Source organism: Nomascus leucogenys, chromosome 16, assembly GCF_006542625.1.
Source record: "Nomascus leucogenys isolate Asia chromosome 16, Asia_NLE_v1, whole genome shotgun sequence".
NCBI classification, from domain to species: Eukaryota; Metazoa; Chordata; class Mammalia; order Primates; family Hylobatidae; genus Nomascus; species Nomascus leucogenys.
In genome coordinates, this window is record NC_044396.1 from 22,363,011 (window position 1) to 22,373,443 (window position 10,433).

The window sequence follows — 10,433 nt, forward strand, 5'->3', positions numbered from 1 at the left end:
GGCCTGGCCAACAAGGTGAAACCCCATCTCTACTAAAAATACAAAAATTAGCTGGGTGTGCTGGTACGTGCCTGTAGTCCCAGTTACTCGGGAGGGTGAGGCAGGAGAATAGCTTGAACCCGGGAGGCGGAGGTTGCAGTGAGCCAAGATTGCACCACTGCACTCCAGACTGGGTGACAGAGCAAGACTCCATCTCAAAAAAAAAAAAAAAAAACACCAAAAATGTATAAACAATTTGTGTTAATGAGAATATGGCGAAACAGGCATGTTCATACACTATTGGTAGAATGTAGAATATATGATCTTTTGGAAAAAAATTGGCAATTTAAATCAAGAATTTTAAGTGTATTCATAACTTTAGATCCTATTGATAGACATGCTGCCTGAGAAAATATTAAGATATTCTGTCAAAGATTATGCAAAAGGATGTTAATTACAGTGTATTTATAACAGAAAAAAGATCTAGAAATAACAGAAGTAATGATAAGAAAAGAGTTGAAACAACTTATGTATATCAAAATGATAAAATTTTTGAAAGACATTAAATACCATATTTCCAAACCACTTATTAATGTGTATATATAGATATATAGATTATAAAATTGTATCTACACAGAAATTTTAATTTTAATAAGCAATATAGTATATATGCCTAGAAAAAAAAGATTGTAAAGAAATATATCAAAAAAGCTGGGTGCAGTGGCTCACACCTGTAATCTCAGCACTTTGGGAGGCCAAGGCAGGTGGACCACCTGAGGTCAGGAGTTCGAGACGAGCCTTGCCAACATGAAGAAATTCCGTCTCTACCAAAAATACAAAAGTCAGTGTGACATGGTAGTGCATGCCTGTAGTCCCAGCTACACAGGAGGCTGAGGCAGGAGAATTGCTTGAACCTGGGAGGCGGAGTTTGCAGTGAGTCGAGATCGCACCACTGCACTTCAGCCTGGGCAACAGAGTGAGACTCTGCCTCAAAAATTAATAATAATAATAATTAAAGAAAGAAAGAATGGGCCGGGTGTAGTGGCTCATGCCTGTAATCTTAGCACTTTGGGTGGCCAAGGCGTGCCGATCATGAGGTCAGGAGATCGAGACCATCCTGGCTAACATGGTGAAACCCGTCTCTACTAAAATACAAAAAAATTAGCCGGGTGTGGTGGCAGGCGCCTATAGTCCTAGCTACCCAGGAGGCTGAGGCAGGAGAATGGCGTGAACCCAGGAGGCAGAGCTTGCAGTGAGCCTAGATTGCGCCACTGCACTCCAGCCTGGGCGACAGAGCAAGACTCCATCTCAAAAACAAAAACAAAAGAATGATTTGAATTAATGAAAGCAAAGTACTTGCAAAGACCTGCAGAACCCTATGTGACCCCCTTCAGCCGTGCTGCTCTCTGTTCATTAATCATGCCATGCTCTCTCCTGCTCTTGGCCTTTCTGCCTGGAGCACCCTCCCACTAAATATCTGCAAGACCCACTCCTTCACCTCTTTCAAGTATTCTCTCAGTTTTTGACTGTCTGCTTTGGTCTGTGTAAACTCTGAAAATAACACTTTCAAATGAAACACAAGATCATAGTTGAGACTTAGATAGCTGAGAGTTTACATTATCAATTAAACTTGATAATTACAAAGCACTGCATCCTTTCATTTTTTAAAATTTAATAGCACACTACCTTCTTTGCCTTTGCCAACTTTCTGAGTTTTAAATATGCACCTGCTAAATATTTCACAGTTCCTCTAATTTTTAACCATTACTTGCATTTTAACCAAGTATCATAAAGAGTGAAAAAGTATGACGCATGCCCTTGGAATATTTTTATTGTCTTTGTGACATGTATTTGACCATTCTTAACCCTTGAATATTTCAAATGCAAGCCCTTCTTTGCGACTGTAATTAGTTCAGGTTCAAGATCCCTCGGCATTTGGCCAGGAGATTATTCTAAATCAAATTTGCTTAATTAAATTAATAGTATATTTGTGGAGCACCTATCACATCCAAGAAGCAGTGCTACACGAAGACAAAAAGTGTTCTTCTAGGTATATCTTGGCTGTGCTAACACTGATAGTGCTTTACAATAATTTTTAGTGTATGGCTACAAATCCTTGCCTATTTTTACATTTCAGGAAGTTTTATTTCATTCAGCAAATGCTTCTTTCACACCTCCTATGTCACAGAAGTATGTATTCATGAATGGAAATCCAAGGTGACTTTTTTTTTCTGGGCCCCGAAAAGAGCACGAGAGAAAAGCATGCATAAAAGTAACATGGCATTTGAATACAGAAACCATACCATGAAAAGATAAAGCCTGTGAGTCACCTCTTGCAGCTTCATAGCAATCTACTGATGCGAGTCACTTTTCCTTCACTGCAAAGCATTAACCATCTCTTTTCATTAACTGGTTCTTACCCTCCAGATAGTTCCAGGAATTTGACCTAGATAGAAAGGTGGTGGATCCTGTTTATTCTGCTGCATTTTCTTATATAGGCTGTGTCATAAATTTTCATTTATAGTCTAGAAATGAATGCTCCTGTCATTAGGGGGTTAAAAAAAGATTCCCCATTTCCACAGTCAATCATGAAAATGTTCATCTGATTGGTTCCTCATAAGAAATGTAGATTTCTCTTCCTTCTTTCCTTCCTTCCTTCCTTCCTTCCTTCCTTCCTTCCTTCCCTCCCTCCCTCCCTCCCTCTTTTTTCTTTCATTATTTTGAGGCAGGGTCTTGCTCTGTCACCCACGTTGGAGTGCAGTGACACAATCATGGCTTGCTGCTGCCTCGACCTCCCAAGCTCAGCTTCCTCCCACCTCAGCTTCCTGAGGAGCTGAGACTACAGGTGCACACTACCGTGTCCAACGAATTTTGTATTTTTGGTAGAAACAAGGTGTTGATATGTTGCCCAGCCTGGTCTCCAACTCCTGGGCTCAAGTGATCCTCCTGCCTTGGCCTCCAAAAGTGCTGGGATTACAGGCATGAGCCACTGTGCCTGGCCAAGAAATAAAAATTTCATTGGAAAGTAGCTCTAATATTTATTTGACCCATGAAGAAACTACACAGAAATGCAGACTGCATATAATTTTTATTGACTGTCATGCATTGGCTGCTCAGAGGAGCCATAGTGGGTGCACAGTCATCTAAGGATCTCTATCTCCTCGTTAGGCTTCATCACTTATTTCCTGAACCACTGCTCCCCTGCCTGCAACCATTCCTTCTTCTAAGCTACTTTCATGCAGCTAACAAAATTATTCCCTACAATAAGCAATCTCATGTGTGTTTTGGGGGTGGGTGTGGAGAGGAGGACAAGTCCTTCATTGCCTATAGAATAAAATCTCAAACTCTGCTATCTGCTTGTCTGCCTCCCTCCCTCTCTCTATTCCTTTTTCCTTCCTTCTTCAGTCTAAAAGACATTAGGTCTTATAAGGAGGAGAGAGACGGCATCAGCCCACGGAAAGCGAGAGCCTGAACAGGGTGGGGAAACCACCTATTCAGGTGGCAGCACGTGAAGATGGCAGCAGCCCAGGTGGATGATGAGAGTCCCTGGGGGTGAGGAGGACACCTGCATGTCATGGAGGTAGGGGAAGTAGGTGGCAACAGTGAAAGAAGACTGGTTACATACAGGAAGATGAACCAAATGAGTACATATATTTCAACTAAGGGAGCCAGGAAAAAATGACAAACATGGAAAGGTAGAAGACTAAAACCTTTGGTATTCAAATGAAATTAGAGCTATCAGCATGAACTCATGGTGTGTACATATAGAAATAAATACAGTTGGTGTGCTGTGTGAATACTGATAGATAGGTAGATAGACAAATAGTACATACATACATGCATGTATTTCCTAGCTATGCTAACTGCAAAGACATGGAAGCATCAACTTCCCAGATCTTGGTTTCTTTTCTTTTTTTTTCTTTTTTTTTTTTGAGATGAAGTTTCACTCTTGTCACCCAGGCTGGAGTGCAATGGCATGATCTCGGCTCACTGCAACCTCTGTCTCCTGGGTTTAAGTTATTCTCCTACCTCAGCCTCCCGAATAGCTGGGATTACAGGCGCCTGCCACCATGCCTGCTAATTTTTTTTGTATTTTAGTAGAGACAGGGTTTCACCATGTTGGCCAGGCTGGTCTCGAACTCCAAACCTCAGATGATCCACCCACCTCGGCCTCCCAAAGTGCTGGGATTACAGACGTGAGCCACTACACCCAGCCCAGATCTTGGTTTCTTTTCTTTTTCTTGTCTTTTTTTTTTTTTTTTTTTAGACAGAGTCTCACTCTCTCAGGCTAGAGTGCAGTGGTGTGATCTCTGCTCACTGCAACCTCCGTCTCCTGGGTTCAAGTGATTCTCGTGCCTCAGCCTCCCAAGTAGCTGGGATTACAAGTATGTGCCGCCACACCTGGTTAACTTTAATGTTTTTAGGGTTTTGCCATGTTGGCCAGGCTGGTCTTGAACTCCTGGCCTCAAGCGATCCACCTGCCTTGGCCTCCCAAAAAGTGCTGGGATTATAGGAGTGAGCCACCATGCCTGGCCCCAGATCTTGGTTTCTAAGTATCATTTATCACCTAAAGGAACCAGGGCTCTGTGGAGAAATGACTGATTCTAAGATTGGCGAAGCATAGGTCCAAAATGAGCCTGGAATGCTTTGTTGTCCCAGAAAGTAAGGAAGTGGTCAAAGAAGCGTAGGGATGGATCAAAATAGTGGGGAAGGTGAAGGAGCACTCACTGTCCAAATCTGGGTAATGTGAACATCAAAATAAATTATGATAATAAAAGACTATAGTGTGAGGCCAGGCATGGTGGCTCACCTCTGTAATCCCAGCACATTGGGAGGCTGAGGTGGGCAGATCACTTGAGGTCAGGAGTTCGAGACCAACCTGGCCAATATGGTGAAATCCTGTCTCTGCCAAAAATACAAAAATTAGCAGGCATGGTGGCACATGCCTGTAGTCCCAGCTACTCGGGAGGCGGAGGCAGGAGAATTGTTTGAGCCCGGGAGGCAGAGATTGCAGTGAGCAGAGACTGAGCCACTGCATTCCAGCCTGGGTGACAGAAGTAGACTCTGTCTCAAAAAAAAAAAAAAAAAAAAAAAGACTATAATCTGTTGAATAAGATGGCAACCTATGAGCTCATACTGATCTCAATAAATACATAGGTGGAGGAGAAAGCTTTTACTAGCAATAAAATGTCAACTGATGACTGCAGAAAAGAAGATGGGAATACAAAAATTAAAATTTGGCAATCATTATAGTTAACAATTCAGCCAAGAAACATCAGTGTGTACCAAAACTAGTATATGAAAGTTTGATGAATAATGGGATATTTACATAGTTTAAATTGGCTCCTAAAAAAATACTTACTGATTAAAAGAGGAGTAACTTTCTGGTTTTCTTTTTTTTTTTTTTGGAAATGGAGTCTCGCTCTTGTTGCCCAGGCTAGAGTGCAGTGGTGCGATCTCAGCTCACTGCAACCTCCACCTCCTGGGTTCAAGTGATTCTCTTGCCTCAGCCTCCCGAGTATCTGGGACTAAGGCACGCACCACCATGCCTGGCTAATTTTTGTATTGTTTTTAGCAGAGATGGGGTTTCACCATGTTAGCCAGGCTGGTCTCGAACTCCCGACCTCAGGTGATCCACCTGCCTCAGCCTTCCAAAGTGCTAGTATTACAGGTGTGAGCCACTGTGCCCGGCCTGAGAAAGGACAACTTCATGGGAGAGAAACCTGATAGATGTTGTCTTAATGCAGTGATCAAAATTCATATTTCCCTGTAAAGGGACAAATAAAATCATGTACCAAGTAGTAGGATGCAATGAAAGATCACAGCACTACTTCTCTGGTATTTTTGTCTCTCTTTCTCCCCATCACCCAAAACAGTATATACTAAATCTAATCATGAGAAAACAACAGAAAAAAAAAAATTATAAAACATTTCAAAAAATGATCGAGCGGTTATTTTCAAAAGCGTCAAGCCGGGAAAGCCAAGGAAAGATTGAGGTTCTATTCAAGTAAGAGGTACCTAAAGAGACATGACAACCTGATGCAACACTTTATCTTGAATAGGATTCTTTTGTTATAAAAGATGTTATTGGGGTAATTGATGGACTCTGAATGACAATTATGGATTAGATAGCAGTAATCTGTCAGTATCCATTTTTTGAGTTTTGATGGCTGCATTGTGGTTATGAGGGAGAATATCCTTATTTTTTGGAAATACTAAAGTATTTTAAAATACTAAAGTGAAATGAACCCTTCCTAGTTAAGGCCCTTCATTAGTTTATCTTACAGTCTCATCTTCAATAGCATCTCCACAACCCCATCCTCCGCCCATATTAGACCTTTCCCACAATCATAGCATGTCCATCTCTGGGTCTAGGGCTTGCTCATGTTATGCTGTATGTATATGTGTATGTACACAGATACATGTATACATCTTTTTTATTTTTATTTATTTATTGAGATAGAGTTTTGCTCTTGTTGCCCAGGTTGGAGTGCAATGGCATGATCTCAGCTCACTGCAGCCTCTGCCTCGCGGGTTCAAGCAATTCTCCTGACTCAGCCTCCCAAGTAGCTGGGATTACAGGCATGCGCCGCCAAGCCCGGCTAATTTTGTATTTTTAGTAGAGATGGGGTTTTTCCATGTTGGTCAGGCTGGTCTTGAACTCCTGACCTCAGGTGATCTGACCGCCTCGGCCTCGGCCTCCCAAGATGCTGGGATTACAGGTGTGAGCCACCACGGCCGGCCATATGTATGTATATCTACAAGGCCTTACAGTGCCATTTTTGCCAGTTAAAATGCTTGAGTTTAAGAAACATCATTGTGGGCATGATGACTCATGCTTGTAATCTCAGCACTTTGGGAGATCAAGGCAGGAAGACTGCTTGAGCCCAGGAGTTCCAGGCCAGCCTGAGCAACATAGTAAGACCTCATCTCTACAAAAAATAAAATTAGCTGGGCATGGTGGCACGCGTCTTTAATCTGAGCTACTCAGGAGGAGGGGTGGGAGGATCATCTGAGCCCAGGAGGCGGAGGTTGCAGTAAGCCTGTGTGTCTCCAAAAAGAGGATCATCATAACACTTCAATACTTGAGTATAAGTGTGCTAGAAACATCATAAAACTTAAAATTTTAGATAAAATTAAATCTGACTCTGATTTTCCCTTCTTAATTTGGCATAAAAATGTGATCTCAGTCTCAAGTATATGGAAGCGGGTGGCTTATCCAGTGCCCAGAAAATAGGAAACTTTCTCTGGTCTTCAATTCATCACAGCGGCTGCTGAGATGCTCAATGCCAAAGTCCAGATTACATTTAAAGGCAGAAAGCTCCATCCCTTCTGTGACATTTATTGGTGCAAGGATCTTATGCTATTGTTCCTAGGGCTGTGGTAGGGGGTGCCACAGGGATAGTCTCAAGCACTTGCAGAAAGCCCTTAACCGCCCTATCCCCAATAATTTCTCCAGTCTTATCTTCTCCTCTAGGATTAAGCCATTTCCTGTTTCCGCTTTCTAAGACAGATCCAGATGGAAATATCTTCTACATAACTGGGAGCTTCCATTTCTAGCCCGGAAGAATGTAAATTATTGATAACCATCAGATGAAAAGGAACCCAAATTCATGACATTAAGGTTTTTCTACCTTCTTGAAATGCTGGGAGGAAAAATTCATTTAAGCTGCCTATGTATTTGAGTATAAAATAGCAATATTCTGAATAATACCACCATGCTGCTCAACTCTAATATAGGGATTGGCAATGTTTTAAAGTTTTAAGTTGGTGGCTGGGTGTGGTGGCTTACACCTGTAACCCCAGAATCTGGGATGCCAAGGAGGGTGGATCACATGAGCTTAGGAATGCAAGGCCAGCCTGGGCAACATGGTGAAACCATGTCTCTGCAAAAAATACAAAAATTAGCCAAGCATGGTGGTGTGCACCTGTAGTCCCAGCTACTTGGGGGGTTGAGGTGGGAGGATTGCTTGAGTCCGGGAGGTGGAGGCTGCAGTGAGCAGTGTTCGCGCCATTGCACTCCACTATAGGTGACAGAGTGAGACCCTGTTTAAAAAAAAATTAGGGCTGGGTGCAGTGGCTCACGCCTGTAATCCCAGCACTTTGGGAGGCTGAGGCGGGTGGATCACCTGAGGTCGGGAGTTCGAGACCAGCCTGACCAACATGGAGAAACCCTATCTCTACTAAAAATACAAAATTAGCTGGGCATGGTAGTGCATGCCCGTAATCCTAGCTACTCAGGAGGCTGAGGCAGGAGAATCGCTTGAACCCGGGAGGCAGAGGTTGTGGTGAGCCAAGATTGAGCCACACTGCACTCCAGCCTGGGCAACAAGAGCAAAATTCTGTCTCAAAAAAAAAAAATTAAATTGGTCAAGGCCTAGGTAATAAATGTTTTAGGCTTTCCAGGCTATGCGGTTTCTGTCGCAAGTACTCAGCATTATCGTTACAGCATGACAGCAGCCAGATAAGATTGTAAACAAATGAGCATGGCTGTGCTGCAGTGACACTTTGTGGACACAGAAACATGAATTTAATAGAATATGCATGTGTTGCTATGTATCATTCTTATGTTGAGTTTCTCCCCATCTTAAGATGTAACTTCATTCTTAGCTCGTGGGCTATACAAAAATAAGTAGTGGGCTGGATCTGGCCCTTGGGCTGAAGTCTGCCGATTTCTGCTCTGAGACAATCAAATGAGAGCTTTAACATGAATGTTTCTGGAATTCGGAATTATCTCCACCCATAAATAGCATATTTTGTGCATTTATCATAGTTCTTACCATTTTCTGTCAAGAATCATTGCTCCCTGTGCATTTACAATCCAGACGATTGTGCCCTGAGAGATAGAAATGTGGTATGTACTTCCTTTGAGCACCTACAGAGCCTAGGTGTCCAAACTATTTTGACTTAATGAAACTGTGTGGAGAGAAGAGACGGAGGTTGAATAAGTAAGAGAAATTATGGAGTATCATCTATACAAGGCTGGCTGTGTTCCCTTAGAGGACTATGAGTTTTGTTATAGATGGTTTGTAATTTATGTGGTGTTCTCATTTTCTTCTTCTCCTTAATTATCTTTGTTTACTTGTTGAATTGCTTCCAAGACAATTATTTGAGGTCCAGGTCTGTATAAAGAACTCTGCATTGCTGAGTCTATCCCAGGAAAACTAAGGTTCCTGAAAGATTATTTTTCTTTTTATGATTTTATTCATCTTTAAGATTGTTAGAAAAACTGGAAATTTAATTTTTGCATGTATTTTTAAAGATGAAAAATCTTTAAGCTATTTTCTTTATGTATGGTTCATTTGGAACATGGGTAAATATGGCTCTTAGAAAATTAACATGATCCTTTCTTTTGTTTTAGTAACACTTTATGCTTTCATGTTTTATATTTCACTAACTCTGCACAATAATCCTGTGAAGTAGGTAGGACAGGAGTGGAGTCAAGACTCTTTCAGGTAAAAGTGACTAAAAAATAAAATAAAAACAACCCAAAGTAGTTTAAGCTCAAAGAAGGTAATATTTTAGCTCAGGTACTTGAAAAATGAAGGGATGGATCTTTCTTCCATCTGAGGCTGAATCCAAGGACTCAAATGATTCTGTTTTCTTGTGTGTGTTGCTTTCATTGTAGGAAGACTTCTTCCAAGTTGCTGGAGGAGATGGCCACTAATAGCCTTGATTTTATATCATCCCAGCACAAAGACACCAAATGCAAGAGACAGCATTTTCCACCAGCTCTAGCTGGAAAATCCTTAGAGGAGGACTGCAGTTTGATCAGCCCAACCAGGACCACTTGATCAGAGAAGAGTGGTTATCCAAAAAGGGATGCTGAGCAGATAATCAATGTTCTCTGAAGTGGGTATAATGACCATCTACATGCGTATGGGAAAGGGAGGCACAGAGAAATGAAGTAACTTTTCCAAGGTCACACTGTTGGTTGGTGGGAGAGGTAAACCAAAAACCCAGGCCTCCTCACTCAGACCTCTGCTCTTGCCTGGATAACCATGTTATTTCGCCACTTCAAAATAAAAGTGAGACCTACCAGTTTTCATAAGCACTGTAATGTCGTTCTGTTACATCTATTTCTTTGCTTTCTGTATATACATCAATAGCCTCACATTCAAAGAACCAAATAATTATACTCAACTTATTCACCTCAGTATTTGCGAATAACTCTGGCCTTATAAAAAAGTCTAACGGTTTTCTGTTTTTGTTTTGCTCTTACACTTTATGGGCATTTTATACCAGCATTTTTAGGTGTTTTTAACAGGTGGATCGTCAGAAAGAATATAAAAGTTTGAATAAACATACATTGGCAAGCAATTATTCCTCTCCCCTTAGTATATTCTATTCCTTAATTTTTTTGTGATGGGCATAAACATAATTAAATGATTTATTGCAAAAATTGCTTATCTTTCTGTAAGCAGGCAAGTGCCTGGTTTGTTGGAAACAGGACT